This window comes from Melospiza georgiana, chromosome 3 (assembly GCF_028018845.1).
Source record: "Melospiza georgiana isolate bMelGeo1 chromosome 3, bMelGeo1.pri, whole genome shotgun sequence".
In the NCBI taxonomy this organism is placed as follows: domain Eukaryota; kingdom Metazoa; phylum Chordata; class Aves; order Passeriformes; family Passerellidae; genus Melospiza; species Melospiza georgiana.
Genome location: NC_080432.1, coordinates 24,175,857 through 24,192,604, shown reverse-complemented (window position 1 = coordinate 24,192,604; position 16,748 = coordinate 24,175,857).

Genomic DNA, 16,748 nt, shown 5'->3' with positions numbered 1-16,748 from the left:
AGAGCCCCATCCCTCTTCCCCCAGCACCCCCAGCCTGCAGAAGGCAGCTGGCTGAGCTGCCACTTCCCTCTCTCCCGGCCCAAGTGACCTTAGTGTGAAGAAATGTTTTCCTGGTATTCAGCCTACATTTCCCCTTGCCCAGTTTATCCCATTGTTTCTACTTAACCCTTCCTCAGCAGCCTCATCACCCTGAGAAGCTCTGACTGTATTTGGCTGCCGTACACTTTCCTGATATGCATTTGGGTAACCATAATCAGTAATTCAGGTTAGCAACATGTGTGGCACCCCAAAAGACAGGACTGTGTTCCTGTGTCACTCGTTTCAGTTCTTGGATTACCCAGTGACTTTTTGTTAGAAATCATCAAGTAGAAATGTAACATCAGTGGATCAGACCTATGGAGTCTTCACTTACCCACAAGGAAAATCCCATTGGAGCTTTCTGCAGGATTTCTTTCTGCTTGGTTGGTTTGCCCCACACCTGCTCCTTCTCACATGCACTATTCCCCACTGGAGGTGTACACAAAAAGACACCAGCACAGCTTCTGTGTCAGACACAGCAGGGCCACAAGAGCTGAGAAGGGGACAGTGGAAGAAGGAGAGTTGTGTTTGGAGCTTGCAGTTCCAAGGTGGATCCCTGCAAACCCTTCTCCTGGGAATAGAGGTTATTGCAGCTGCTGTGGGGCAGTCCCTCTGAAGCCATAGGCACAAAAAGCATGGTTGGAACCCTTTAGAAACACATAATAATCCTTCTAAGATGTAGTTTATCAGAAATGTATTAACAGAGATGTCACTGGGATTTTACAAAGCACCTTCATGCTGTGTGTCTACTGCAACCTGCAAAATCAGAACTTGCTAATAGCAAATTTCCTGGAAATCAGTTTGAGCTTCCTCATGTTTTCTGTGAATTTCCATTACTCCCTCCAAATGCAAAACATTTCCTTAAAAATCCCCAAGATGCAAGCAGATTAACAGAGGAATGTTACAGAATGTCTTCTGTGGAAACCACTTAAGTACAGGAACAGCATTTTGTAAAGGCCAGAAGTCCCTCTCTGCCTTGTGATCCTTTTTAACCCTTTAATGCTTGTCACACTCTCCAGAGAGCACTTCAGGTCCACAGACTTAATGTGAGATATTACCTTTACACTGCCAGATCTCCCCAGGTTTCCTTTCCAATGATTTAGTGCCTTTTGAACTCCAGCCCCAAGAACTTTCTCCTTGGTCCCAACACTTCTCTTTACCACTGAATCAACCACAAGCAAAGCATTTCTCCAGCTAAACACGGTCCAAATTTGGCCTGTGAAAAGTGCTTACCTTTGCACAAACTTGTGGATTAATTAGCAGATTTTCAGGACTTGAGGATGCTCAAAGCATTGTTAAAGGGTTAACACTGAGACTGTTTGCAGACAGTGAAAGGTCTGGCTATAACTTCCCTTTGTTTCCCTCTTCCTCCTCCCTTTCCACCTTCCCTCCTGCTGCTTCTTTTATGGATAAGTCTTTACTGTGACTCAAAAAACAAAAAACCACCAGAAATTGCCTCTTGAGGGCCTTGTTTTCCCCTGACTGCTCGGGGCCATCAGAGATCCAGTCAGAGGGTGGCTTTTGTAATAAGGAAAGCTTCTTCCAGGCAGAGGAAGACACTGCCTGGGGATTCTATATTCACAGCCTTTCTATTTCTGGCTCTCCCTTTTCACAGGGCTTTGTTTGCTAAACCCTGCTCTCCCTCACGGGACATTAGTGAGCACACTCACCCCAGAAAAAGAACAAGCAGAAAAGCCCCCAACCACTCTGGCACAGCCCACCCCAGAGATAAGGGGCTTTGCATCTTACCTCTCTGCCTTTTCTACTTCCAGGAGACTAATTAATAGGAATGCCTTAACGGCTTAAATCCTGCTCTATGGATTTCAATTTGCCTCTTGAGGTAGAAAGTAAGAAGTAATCCTATTTTCAATGCAGACAGGGGTGGGCTGTGCAGACACAGAGCCCAATGCAATGCAAGAAAGGTCACTGCAATAATGCGATGCTCAGAAAGCCCCAGGCAGCTCTGGGGAGCTGGCATCAGATGTTAAGGCAAACCTAAGGGCCCCAACTCTCCCTCTGATCACTGACAGAAGGATTTCAGCCCATGACATCAGCTCACAGCCCTCCCAACCCCAGAGAGAGATCCAGCTGCTGCCTGCACTGGGTTTTGAGGCAAAGCTTAAAGTTCCTGGTCAAGGTGCCTAAAACACATAGGATGGGTACAGCATTGCAGCCTCTCAAGATCTGTACAGAAAATGCAGGGATATTCCCTCTTCTTCCTGAACCTTTTTCCCAAAAGTTTTCATCAGTCTTCCTGCAAAAGCTCTGTTTAGTCCAGTCTCATCAGTGCAGCACACAGTTCACTGCTCTCCCATCCTCAGAGGGCTCCAAAGGTCCCTCCTGTAGATTTTCCATCAGTGGTTGTTTTGAACATTTTTTTTCTGATGTCTCTTGAAACAAGCCAGTGTTCAAGCATGGCCTGTCTGACACCTATCCCGAGGTCAAGCCAATTATTTCACTCCTTGCCCTGAGCTGCTGAGGCAGTCACAGCTTGCACCAATCTTTTTGCATTTCCACCACCTCCAGCCGAGCGCAGCCTGACTTGGGAAGTTTACACTTTCTCACTGCTGATGCCTGCAAAGTCACCAAAAGCATATGCCACCTCCCTTGCCCTCTCCTGAACAGCAAATGCTTTTTAAACCTCTCCCTTCCTGAATTGGTCATTCAGCCAGAAATTCTCCAGTCTTGAATGCCCACTTCTCCAGGGTCTGACACAGCCACATTTGGATATGGTATTGATAACAAGTGTGTAATGGTCTGTTTCTACATGTGAAGGCACCCTTTTCCCAGGAAGGGACAGTCAGGGAGTTGGTTGTAATCTTAGATGGTTCTCCAGGCTCCCAGGTGCCACCACCAAGGATTGATCTGCCCACAGGAATGCACTCTCACTCACTTCCTGCTTTTTGATACCCAGCCCACCTCTTCAGTTCTTTTGAGTTGAGCACAGACATTTTCTCACCTGGCACCGAGCAGATGAGAAGATTTGTGTGCCCAAGTCACAAGTGCTCACCTGCATCAGCTGGTCTAATGGCAGCTTGATCATTTCCAACAGGGCAACAACAGTCTTGCCAAAAACAGCTCTTCATCCCCAGAGCATTTGCTGCAGCAGGAATAGGGCATCTCAGAGAGGAATTAAGTCCTTTTAATTTGACAGAAACCACTGAGAAGCTCTGCCAGAGCAACAATATTCCCCCACTGCTGGCCTGGATGAGCACTGAGAGCCCAGAGGTGAAGGACTTTCATAGCCCATTACCCAGCCTCCTGAGCCATGCACTTCCCAGCTGCCACACAGAAGCTCAGTCCCTGCTCTCTTTCTCCTTCACTCTCAGCTTGCAAACAGAGTGTGAAAACACATTTCCTCATCTTCAAATGTTTTATTTATTTATTTCCTTCTCAGCATATCTGCCCCTAGGTTATCACCTGGAGGCACAGGGAAGAAGACACTCGGCATTTCACAAGACGTCATGTTTGACCTTGTGCATGATAGAAGCTGGAAACACGAATTATCAGTAGCACTGAGGCATGAATAAGGAGTGTTGTAACTTGGAAACTTCAGACACAGCCACAGGAAGATGCAGTGATGTGTTCTTTTATCTCAGTCTAACTCCTAGAGGGTCACTATTGTACAAATCACTTGTTAAAACCCAGAGACACCTTCAGTCTCACACAAGGTACAAGTCCAGCTCCTTCTCCCCCAGTTAAAATAATGATCAGAGATGGTTATTAGACATGTCAGAAAATCTTCTTCCTGTCTTGAAACTTTGCAAGCTTGGTGCCCCTCCTGACTACCTACACATGCAAGGGAAGCCTGGCAAGTCGTGAGGGGCAAGGCAGAAAATCATAAAATCATAAAACCATTTAGGTTAGAAAGGCCTTTCAAATGATCCAGCCCAGCCATTAACCCAGCACTGCCAAGTCCTAAGTGCCACATCTACAGATCTCTTAAATACCTCCAGGGTGTTTAAGAGATATGTAGACTGACTGACCTCTTTTCTGGGCAGCCTGTGCAGAGCTTGACCACCCTTTTGGTGACGTTTTCCCTAATATCCAATCTAAACCCCCTCTGCTGCAACCTGAGATGATTTCCTCCTGTCCTATTGCTTCTTACCTGGGCACACTCCAGCATCTCAATGTTTTTCTTGGGGTGAGGGGCCCAAAAACAGAACCGAGAACCTGAGGAGTGGCCTGACATCCTTTCGCCACCAGCAGCACAGCAGCATCCCTTAGGTGTTCCCACCAATAGATACCAGCACAATTTGCAGATGAAAGCAGCACATTATCATTACTGCACTTTTTGGAGGATGGCAAGGCTGAGGTTAAAGAATGGCGATGGAGATGAGTCTGCTGTAACCAACTCAGGTCAGGATGTCCCCATGGTCAGTGAAAGCCCCTAGAACCAGGTCTCCAAAGGGCCACCTAGAAGCACCCAAAATATTAGGCTGGGGCTTACCAAAGCTACTTTCTTCCTCCATGTGAAATTCCCCATTTTTACTTACATTTAGCTGCTCAGAACAAACCCCAGGAAATACCAGCTAAAAATGTGCCAAAACATGTCACCAGCACAAAGGGAGGAACAGCTTTGCCTGTCCCCATCTCTCTGAACTCTTCCCCCAGCCTGGCAAAGCCTGAAGCAATTCAGACACTGATGGAGAGACTCTGTTTGGGCAAAGGCAGGATATGCCATGCTGTCAAGTAAGGACATGACTACAACTGCAGGGTCCATTCATACACCCAGAGCTTGGATGTGCATCAGTCTCCAGGAAAGCTTTGAGGTTTGATGAGTTCCTGAGCTAGGAAGTCAACCTATATATCCTCCAGGAAGGCATCATTGCATCCCTCTTCACCCAGGAGGGAAGCTCATCCACACACACTGGAACATCCCTTCTGCAATTGGCTTTTATAAGCATCTCTCCTGAGACCCTTCCCAGCCCAAAAACTTTCTAATAAAGTCACCACCAAAGATTTATCTCTGGGCACAACATGTTTCCTGCCTTTATAGCAGAGGCCAGTGCTGCAGGTACTTAACTTCCAGCACAAAGATGTTTATTCCAGCACAAAGCCTGGGAGATGGCATTACTGCAGAGAGCTCAGTCTCAGGCAGAGTTCCATGATCCTCACCCCTACAGGAAGCCAGTCAAAGCCTGGGGGACAGCAGGATTTTCCTGGGGAGGCTGTGGCTGTGCTAACACCACCCAACACCCTGCTGCCCCACCCCAGTCCTGTGTCTGCCCAGCACCACTGACCCACACAGTGCTGTCTGTGCACCACAAATCAATGTTCTGCCACCCAGAACCCAGCACTGCCACACGACTCCTGGGCTGCAGGAGAGGGAGCAGCAGGTCTCAGTGACTGCAGCCTCATTGAAATGCTGCATGCCCACTCTCAGGAGCTGGAAACACACTGAGGATGAAGAAGGAGCAGAGGGAGCAAGGGGATTACTCGGGATGCTCAGGGCAATTTAAAGCAAGCAGGCATGTAAGTTTTGCTTTAGTAGAGGTCCTGCAGCCTGGCTGACACATCCAAACTCTCCACATGGTGTGCATCCCCACTTGGATCAACACCCTTACAGGTATTTCCTGAAATCTATTGATTTCAACAGATGCCCCAGTAAAGGTGTTAGGGAGGGAACAACACCCCAGTGGCAGCTGCAAGTTCACTTGCTGACACCCACTGGTTGGTGCAAAAGGAAAAAGGAGTTTGAAGAGGGTAAGTTATTAACAGGTCAAGGGGATACTGGCAATCCTGGCAAAAAGCAACCTCAGAGCTGAGGTAATAGGAGCAGGCACAGCACAGCCTCCCCTGTGATCTGACCTCAAAACCAGGGTCACCTCCTTATTCACCTTCCCAAGGCTCCTGCCACTCTCCTGACAATCTCCATCCTTGTAGGAAGCATCACTTGCCAGGCCCAGCAGTGCCAGGGCAAGGCACATCCCAAAATCCCCCTGGCTGCCAGTTCCAGGTGGGGGACAACTCCTGGTGACACGAGCCAGTCAAAGCACCAGGCCTGGGGGACACAGAGTGGGGCAGAGCAGCTGGGCCACACCAGGAGGAGAGTGAGGGGGATGTGGCAGGAAGCATTCCCTGGGAGCAGCCTCTGCCCAGGAGCAGGGCAAGGACTGAATTTCTGTTCTGGGGCTCTCTGTGCTTTCTGTTTGGTGAGACAGCCTCAAAGGCAAGTCAGTATTTATTAAAAGGCTCCAGTCACATCATCCCATTGTTCCCATGAAGGCAGGAGGCTGCAGGGAGAGAGCAAAGCACCTCAGCAGGCTGCCCCAGCCCTGGCACTGTGCAGGGAGGCAGAGCAAACAGCTCAGTGATGTCACTGATTTCCCACCTCCTGCCACACAGCAGCACAGAGAGGGCACTCAGATGCTGGGAGCACAGCTTTCCCCTCCCCAGGTGCCTTCTGATAGGCAAAAAGGACAGGGGAATATTTTTTCCCCTCTGGCAATCTATGAGATTGCATCCATAAACACCCTCCAAAGTCTTTGTAGACCAGTGGCAGGAGCTTTAAAGGCTTTTGAGTGATGTCACCTGCTCAGCTGCTCCAAAGCCATCCCTCCTCCAGAGCCACTCTGTTTTCTGGCACACCATGCCACAGAGAGGCACAGTGCCTGCTGCATGGGCAGGGAGAGGAGCCTCCTACAAAGGGAGGGGACACCAGCAGGGCCCCAGGAAGAGGCAGCAAACCCCATCAGCCCTCCCTACCCAGGCACACACTGCAGGGGTGATGGACAGCAAAACAGAATCAGGAGAGAGAAGAAAATGAGAGCCTCACAGAAGGAATTTGGGGAGTAAAGGGGAGTACAAGACAGGAGGGTGAAGCAGATGTGGCAAATGGAAACACACAGGAGCCCGCAGTAAGAAGCAGCACAGCATGAATAAAAAGCTATTTTGGGGCTTACCTCAGGATGTTGCTCTTCAGTGTTGCACAGCCCCTCCACTGAACACAGGGAAAGCATTTTGGGCTTGACAGGAGGAAGGGGCAGAGACAAAAGAGAGGTGCAGCAGAAAAAGATCCTACATCAATAGCAAGCCACAGCTGAAGACAAAGGCCTTTTATAGGTGAGACAGCTAGGTTAAGAGACTTCAGCAAATCCCTCTGATTATTTGCTTCACCTGTGCAAGGAGAGACTGCACAAGAATGAATGCAATAGAGGATGAAGCACCAGGATGATAAAGTGATGGGGATTGTGCAAGTTCCCACCTGGGTGAAACTCTCTGTTTCAACTCAATCAGCAGTGGCAATTGTTTGGTCGCTTCTTTTTCTTAGATTTTGAAGCCTCCCTGAATCTGTAGTTTTGTAGGACCACATTGACTTGATGCAGGCTGCATCTCAGTCTCTGTTTTTCCATGGATTGGGACTCAGCATTTCCCATGAACAGCATGAAAATAGAGTGCAAAAGGCAAATTTTGCAATCTGATTTTAGGCAAAACAGATTTTAGGTAAAATGAGGTACACGTGTGCAGCCTGGTCTGTGGGAAAGAGCCAGCCTCCAATTCTGACAGTCAGCTTCAGTGGACCCAGAGTTTCACCAGCAGCATTTGCTCACCTATCAAGCAATTCATTGAATGAGAACTTCTGCTGCTCTATACTTTTGGCATGGTTTTATATATGATGTTTAAAGAATTTTTTGTTGTTGTTTCCCTTCCCCATTTTATTTCCTCTTTAAATTCCAAGACAACTGCCTGTGTGCAAGCATAGCAGCTGTTTTATTCCTGGAATTAGCACTCAGTTACTGGCCAGCCAAACACTGGGCTTTCTGCAGGAAACTTGGCTTTCCTGATTTGTTGCTGTTTTCCTTAGGCTGAACTTGATGTCTGCTAGAGCCAGAACAGACATTTAGGGTTTTGTCTAAGAAAAGAAAGAATTCACTCCCTGTCAGCAGCAATGTGGGGCCTTTCAGAAACAGAAATATTTTCACTCTTAGGTTTCAGCAAGGCATTTTGGCAGCATTATGAACCCAAACCTTTGGCAGAATCGCTCAGGCAGTGAGACAGAGAGAGGGACTTCATGGGAATATGGAGAGCAAAGGGGATCAGAGCTCAGGGCTGCCCTGGGTGTGCAAGAGTCCTTCCCACACCCTGCTGGCACCAAGGCACTGCAGGAAAGGGCTCAGGCTGCTCCACCTGCTTTCCACATGGAACAGTTTATCACATCACAGTGGCTGCACCTCCAGAAATGTCCTGCAGAACTCACACAGAAATCCCAAAACTGTTCTGGAAGTTCAGGATTTGGATGCTGGACCAAGAGCAAAGCTATGCAGTGTCCATGCGCCTCCTCTGTGAGAGCCTCCCTGGGAGCTGGGGGAGGATTGGAGTCACCAGCCTGGGAGGTGTCTTGGTAGCCAGAGGGCTGTTCCAGAGGGCTGGAATTGCCATTTGGCACTGTGCTTGCATTGCCAGGGGCCTGCTGGAACCAGAACACATGATGGGACAGAGCTCATTTTTTGCCTTCAGGAGCCAGGAGGCCCAGTTAAGTCCAAACACACTCAAAATAAGGGCTGAAACCTCTGGATGTTGATCCAGTACAAAGTGAAGCTTCTAAAACCATTAACTTTTGCCATCTCTGACTGCATTTATCTCCAGCCTTGCTCGAGTGACTGCTCTGAGGAAGCAGGGAACAGACTTGTGGTGCTACTGAAAGGTGCTGTAAAAGCTCACAGCCCCCAACAAAAAGCCATTTTCTGAGGGAAAGGTGCAATGTTTTAAAAGCGAGGAGCCTTTTTGCTTTCTGTTTGGGAATCCATCCCACCTCAGGTCTGTATAACAACCCTCCCTGGAAAGGAAGGGGATGTGCTCTGGTCAAGGCAGATTCCTCTGCTCAGCTGCCCTTCTCCTTCCCTTTTCTCTCCACCATGTCCACATGGAGACTTTAACTGCTCCAGGAGCCTGCACTCCTCAGGACTCATCCCATTAGGGGCCCAGCTGCCCTGCAAACACTCCCAGGGCCCCAAGAGCTGGAGAACTGCAGGTCACAGCTGAAAATGAGGAGAGGAGAAAGAAAAAGAGCAAGGGCAAAGCCTTGACATCTCCTGCTGCCCCAGCCTGGAGCCACCAAAGGCTTTTCCAAGCAAGGACAGAAGGCTGGGACAGCCAAGCACAGGAGATTTTAAATCAGATGTGCAAATAAAAATGGTGACAGGTTTTGTTTTGCCACTGAGTTTTTCCAAAACCAAAAATAATTTTTCCAAAACCCACTGAATAAGCATGGCTTTGATCATGGATCTTTGCATTAATGTTCTGCTTAGTTTTGATATGACCTGAGCTCTCTTTTCCTTCCATGTCTGAACCTTCAGCTTACTTTACTTTCTAAAGATTTTCTCTGAGGGAAAAAAAAAAAAAGAAAAACACTGGAAATGCTCTTTTTCAGTTTAAAAGGAAGCTGAGACTCCCTAACAATGAGATGACTCCAGCAGCTGGGCTTTTAAGGACACTCTGGAAATTACCAGACTCCTGATAAAATCGTCGGAGCTGGCAAGGCCGTATTTCCCCTGCACAATTACAATTCCTTTGCCTGTGGGTATTGCTGTGTTGAAATGCCTCTCAAGTTCCTGCTATGTCATTGAATTTGCATGCATCTCTTTTCGGTTCTTTCCTTCTCCAGCCCCTGCCAGAGAGCAGACATTCCTGAAAATCAACTAACCACACTCCCATAACTTTACAGCCTGAAGACCTTGAAGCAAATGAGCCTTGAAGAGTAATTGTGGAATTACAGGCACCAAATGATGCTGAATTATGCGGCGCTTAGCGGATGCTGCTTGGTGGTTGGATTTGGGGGAAAATGCTGGATAACAGGAGGAAAAGTCACTTTTCCAATTGATAGAGCAATAGAGCAATGCTGGTAAACTCTCACTGTTTCTGATCTCTATTAGCAAAAAAAAAAAAAAAAAAAGAAAAAGAAAAAAAAAAGGGATTAAACAGTTAAACCTGCACTGGGAAAGGTCAGGTTTAGGCATCCCCCTGACACATCTGCATTGCTGTAAGAGGTGCTGAGAGCAATCACACACCAAATCCAAGCACTTCAGCTAAAAAGCATCAGCCAGGATGTGCCAGGTCTTGGAGGCAGGTGTGAGCCAAATTTCCATTCTGGTGGATGCATGGGCCTTGACCAAGATGTATCTTCCTAGCAGGATAAATTAAATCCTATTGCCTGGGTGAGATAATTGTCTCTGTTTAGAAAACATCTCAGTAGCATCATCACTGACCAAGCCAGGAGGAATGCAGCAGCCACAGGAACAAGGACAGAAACATGATGGAGACATGTGCAGTGATGTCTGGTGGTGTAGGTTCATTGCAGGGGGTTGGACAGATGACCTTTAAAGGTCTTTTCTCACCCAAACCATTCTATGATTATACATTCACTAATAATTGACCATCTCTGTCTTCACATGCAGGATGTTGCTGCACATCCTATGAATGGCCTTCATTATTAGTAGTATTATTATCGTTATTAGTATTATTATCATTATTTCTATTCTTCCCAATCAAGCTGAAGTGTTAGCATTAATTAAGAAATTAATGTAGAAAATCATCAGCTTGCTCAACACCACACAGGAAATGGGTGAGGACTGAGGGATGGGAGTCAGGTGCTCCCCTGACCAGACTGTCAGGTTGTAGTGCCTTCCTACTAACAGCTTGGCATTGCATAGGACCCAAAAACACAGGGCTGCTGTAATGTTTGGAGGTTCTCTTCCCCAAAACTGTGATAATTTCCCTGGACAAGGACTTGAAGAAAGGCAGGAAGGGACTGGGGTAAAGTCTGGGCGCTGGTAATCCGAGCGACTGATGGATGAGGCAGTGGGAAGAGCAGGAGCTTTGATGGGCTGACCAAGAAGTCCCAAAAGCAGCAGTACCTGAAGGGCCTGGCATTCCCAGCAGGTGGAAATGGGCAGCACAGGGCTCAGGTGTGCCCTGCTGGGGCACCAGGAGAGCCAATAACTCTGTCACTGGCAGGGCAGCGTGCCAGGGGACGGAGCAAGAGCTGGAGGGAGGGTGGGCAGGAGGGAGGAGTGAGGAGGTGACAGTCTAATTAGGGACTGCAGGCATTTCCTGGCCTCGGATGCTGCCAGCTTTGCCACCTCAGGATTTGCCTCCTCACAGCTTTGCAGTCCCTGGCCACGGCCCCACGGGGCTGATGGAGGTGTCCACATCCATTGTCCTGCCTGTGTGCCCCTGGGGGATGCAGGAGCTGAGGCTTTGGGTTACCTTTTGGCTTGTCCCTGTCGTTGGGTGCTTAAGCACAGGTGTCTGCTGCTGTTGACACTGAGTGATAAGTGGAGAGATTTTTTCCATTGGAAAGAATCTCAAGAATTTCCCTGTTCTCTTTTTATTCTTTTTTTTTTCCCTGTTGCATCGTGGTAAAGAGCCTGTCACTGGGGAGGGGGTGGGGGAGGCTGGCACAGGCAGAGGTGAGGTGGCACTTATTTAAAAAAATAGATCCCCGTCCATTCCATTCTCACAAGCATAGCCACTCTGGCCCCAAGCTTAAAATTCTGGTTTAAGTTAAATATTCCTCCCTTTCTGCACCCTCTAGTAGCTGGTCCTTAATGCTCCAGTCCCTGGCTTGCAAACTGGTTCCCCAAAACTGCAGCCAGCAGCTACCTCAGGGGATTAATTATCCCTCCAGAAGTGGGAAGAGCTGTGGCTCCTTTGGTGTAGTCTGTGATTCTGAGGCTGAATCTGCACCTTTGCATCCAGGCTCACATTTCAGCCCCCTCCATGACCCCATCAAAAAGAGGAGCAGAACACTCAGAGCTTCATTTAGCAGCTGAGAGAAAAGTGTTTGGATGTCAAATATAAAACAACGCCTTTCCAAAAGGGAAAAAGTAGACAAGAGCTGGGAAAGCCCCCCCTTGCCCTTGCCCATCTAGTGACACTGACCTGCCACCATAAAACACCCCAGGCTGCCACTGCCAGAAAGCTCCTATTATATTTGTCATGCTTCTCTGTGTCTCAGCTCTGTTTCAGGTCACTTCTTATCCCATTTGAGCCTGTTAGAATTTTTCCCCAAAAGAAACCAGGCCTGCCTTAGTCTGGCCCACCCTGGGGAGCAGCAGGGAGCACCAGTGACCCCACAGACGTGCTCACACTCCCTCCCAGCACTGTCACCCAGGGAAAACCTGGTCTGACAGGCAGCTGAGCATCTCCTGTGCACACATCAGGGGCTGAGGGGCTCCCACACACAGGGGCACATCCCAGAATGTGCCACTGCTGCCCAGCAAAGCTGCCCAGCCCTCTTTGCTTTCCAAGGCACCTCCAGCCCTGCTGCTGGTGCCTCGTGCCACGGGGCATCTCTCCCTCTTGGGGCAATAGTGACACTGATAAGCAGGCACCATCCCCAGCCTGGGATGGAAAATATAATAATTGTGCTAAAAAAAGCCCTGGTGCAGTGGAAAGCCAGGCCCAGGGGACTAAACCAAGCAGCCTGGGACTCCAGCTTGCCTAACATGTTCATAGAGCCTTGGCAGCACACAACTGCCTGTACCTGCAGCAATCAGCTGGCTCTGGTCAGAGCTGCCCCTGCCCAGGACTGGGGAGGCACAGGGTCCCCACCATGTGGTTTCCTGGGAATCTGGGCTAGCATAAAGCCAACAGGAGTTATTTTAATGGATTTTTTTTTAAACCCTCATTTCAGTGCAATGTTCTGCTCCTTGGCTGGGGAAATGTTGGTGGCAGTGAGGCTGGAAGGGTTGGAGTCCTTGCTGCAGAGGGTGCCAGCTCTTCTGGAGAGGATACAAACCTGGGGTTCAACACTCATAAATTACCTTTTTTTCCCCCTCATCTCCAGTCTGCTGTATGGGGCTGCACATCCTCACCCTCAGGGATACAGTGAGCTTCCCCACCCATACCTCCCATGCCAGGGGAGGGGAGCCATGGGGGATAAGAAGGAAAAGACAAACAAGCCTTGTTTTGAACAGAAGAATAAAGAGGCCGAACCACAGATGAAACATTACCACTTCAAAAGTAAAAAATAGATAACAACATTAGTCACCAGCAGTTAAGGACCTCCAGCCTCCACAGCCTGAGGGGGCTGTGAGGAGCCTTCCATCCTCCACATCCTCCTCATCCTCCTCCTGCCTGTTTGTATCATATGGTTTATGACAAAACAACTTATTAAAGGAATTAAGCAACTGAGGCCCTAACCCTTTCCATGCTGGATTTTTCCAAAGCCTCCCTCGTATCAGGCAATCCTGCTGGAGACACCAGCTACCTGTCACAAGCCCTGTGGTGTGGTCAGCTGTTTTAACGAGGCCTCAGCTCTTCAAATGCTGGCCTGCTTTGTTGGGAAGCTGGCTCACATGAGTGTGAAGGTAATCCAGAAAAGCACTATCAGTGCGCTCAATTTTGGAGGCTGGCCCTGCCTCTGGAGTTGAGCTCTGCCCACAAGGAGGTCCCTCAGTGGAAGGACATCTTTGCATCCCAGGAGGTCCCTCAGTGGAAGGACATCATTGCACCTCACAGGGCAGGCTGGAGCTGGCTCTGCAGCTCATGGTCCACCTGGGCCACAGGAAACTCATCTCCTGACAGGGCCCAGTGCTGGCTGCCCTGGAATTACCTGGGAAGGCCACCTGAGGGTCAAGGAGGAATGTTGCTGCGGCCTTGCTTCACCTGGACACAGCAGGACACCAGGACACCAGGACAAGCCTCCCCAGGTCACTGTCCCCCACCCAGGGCTCACCACCAGCAGGGACCAGCCCTGCCCTGCCCTGTGCAATCAGTTTGGCCTGTGAGGTCTGGGCCAGAGCTCCGAACACCCCTCAGGCTGCCAGCAAGGGGCTGGCACAGGCACTCAGAGCAAACCTGTTCTGTGTGGAGGAGTCACCCCCAAGAGCCCCAGCACCGTGGCAGGTTTCACACACAGGGTGAAGGGCACATGGCATGTGAGTGTGGGCTCGGGTAAAAACCCAGCTCCCACGTTTGCAAGGAAATCATTACCTGCTATTTCAGTTCACTGGTTTCAGACTGGGCTCCAATTTTGTGTGAAACAAAATCACCTGCAAAAATCCCACCCCTCTAACTGCAGCCCACTGGGTCATCTCAGCCAGGCTCAAATCCTCTGGTAAACAGCACTCATAATGACAGACACCAGGCTGCTGGAAGCCTCTGCTCACATTTGCAATGTGTAACACAGCCCATGAAAAGTGTATCTGTGTAATTAGGAGCGCTCAGGCGGTGACTCAGACATTCCAGTGCACTTTCTTCTTGTCGTTAGTGTGCGAAATCTAACTGCACTCATTTTTTCCAGTGACTTTGGACTTTAAAAACAGCAATTAGCAAAGGCAACTTGTTATCAGCTCCTGTCGGTCGCTCGTCCTCCCGCCAGTCCTGTGCTGCGTTTTGGTCACAGGCAAAGCTTTGGCAGTCATTTCCCCAGACTTGCTTTGGTCCAGAGCACCAGGATAGTCAAGTGAAGAAAATAGGTGCTAAACCTGAAGCCCTTCCACACATCTTTGTGTTCAGCATCCGATCATTGAAGTAGCTCTAGACTGGGCCCTTATGTAACACGGCAAATAGCAGATAAGACATGGAATAAAACTTCAGAGGCATCATTTTCTCATTTCTCCTTCTGGTTACCACTAGGCAGGCATCGACAGATGGAAAGTGAAAACGCTGTGCTCTCATGGTTGTGCTTCTCCTGCCATGTTTTTTATGGTGCCTTTCATCTGTGCTGCTCACAGCTGTCTTTACTACCCCGGCATTGTCACACCCTGCTGCAGCTGCATGAATGGCAGGCTGCTGCTCTCCACTGCTGCTCTGTGCTCTGCCCTTCCATGAAATGCTTCCAAGGGTGCTCTGGAGCCTGCAGTGCTTTGTGAGGGGCAGGGGAAGCTGCTGTTCCCTCTAGAATGCTGCTGGTCCCTGGATTTTCTTTCCTGGTGGGAATGACTGGTTGTGAGACCCCAGCAGAGGAGGTTGAAGGACCAACAACCCCCTGAAACCTGTGGGGAGACTCTAGTGCAGCCAGCCTGCCCAGGGGAGCCACCACAGACCTGGACTGATGTGTGGGGACAGAAAAACACCCAAGAGAAATATCTAAGTCCACAACATTTTAATATGAAAAATTGGAGTGGAAATAACAGCTTTTCCTGAGACACCGAGGTGGTTCCTTGTCAGTAGATCGTGCTCGTCTGCCATTTGTGGCAGTGAATCTCTGACACACACAGAAAGGTGGGTACTGTGCAAGATCCATGCACACCCAAAGGTTTTTGCTGTGGGAGCAAGGGAGCAAAAAAGATCAGGCAGCTGGGCTGCAGACAAAAGGCAGGGAGTCGATTTAACCTCCTTGGTCTGCTTTCCTCAGCTCAGGTGGGAGGAACCTCATCAAGAGTTTGTGACCTAGCTGCATGTGGTTCGTCCCTGACACCTCTCCTTCTGCCTCCATGGTCTTCATTGCAGTCTTGCCTGTGTGTTCCTCATTCTTCCCCTCCACAATGGGGTTTTTTTCACCAGTTGTGTCACTTGATGTGACTGATGTCCTGCTGGGTCAGGGTTATTTTGTAAGAAATGTGAATTTTCCAGCAAATTCAGTCCACCGGCCTCACACAGAATGGCTGGCCATGGATGCATTAATCTTTTTGCACTGCAGAAGTGGAGGCATTGACATGTGAAGGGGCAAACCCAACAAGGTGAAAGTACTAAACAAACCAAGGGTGAGGTTCAGCTCCTCTGGATTCAGCTGCAAACATTGAATGGTTTGGGTTTGGAGGGGACATTTAACATGATCTAGTTCCAGCCCCTGCCATGGACAAGGATGTCTTCCACCAAAGCAGGTTGCTTAGGGCCCCATCCAACCTGGCCCTGAACACTTCCAGGGATGGGGCATCCACAGCTTCTCTGTGCCAGTGCCTCACCACCCTCACAGTAAAGAATCCCTCCTAAAATCCAATCTAAACCTACTCTCTCTTTGAGTTTGAAGCCATTCCCCCTATCCTGTCACTACAGGCCTTTCTAAATAGTTCCTCTCCATCTTTCTTGTAGTAGGACCCTTCAGGTCCTGGAAGGCTGCAATAAGCTTACCCCAAAGCCTTTTCTTTTCCAGGCTGAACAGTCCAGTTCTCTCAGCCTTTCCTCTGAGGAGAGCTGCTCCACCCCTCTAATCAACTCCATGGTTATCTCCATCCTCTTGCTGGCCTGAGGACATTCTTTCCAGATAGGCAGTTAAAATGATTCACCTTCTGGAGATGCTTACTTCCTTCCATGGAGTACAGCAGGAGACCTAACAAGTACCTCAGACTAAACACCCAGATTTTAATTACAGTGGAGGCAGCTTAGCATGACTAGCCCAGTGCCAGGGTGGGAGCTGGCATCATGGGGTATGCAGCTTTTGGGGTCCTTGCTTCCAGGCTCTGGAGCTTTTGCTGGCTCTCTGGGTAAAACTCAGCCTAATAAACCATTTCTTCTTACAGCAGTGGCTCTGGAGATTTCTTCTGATCAGGTTTCCTCAAAAGTGACTGCTGCTGCATCACACCAGGCACCTTCCCTGTAGACAAATATCTAAGGCTTGTTGGAAGAGACAGGTATGGAAAGTCACTGATGAAAAGTCCCTATAAAGAACAAAATACTCAAGTTAAATATGATACTTCTTGCATTCTGTGGCCAATCCCATTTTACAGAGGTCAGGAATAGTTACAGAGGTTTAGTTGCTCAGATAAGTAAGGCAGAGATAG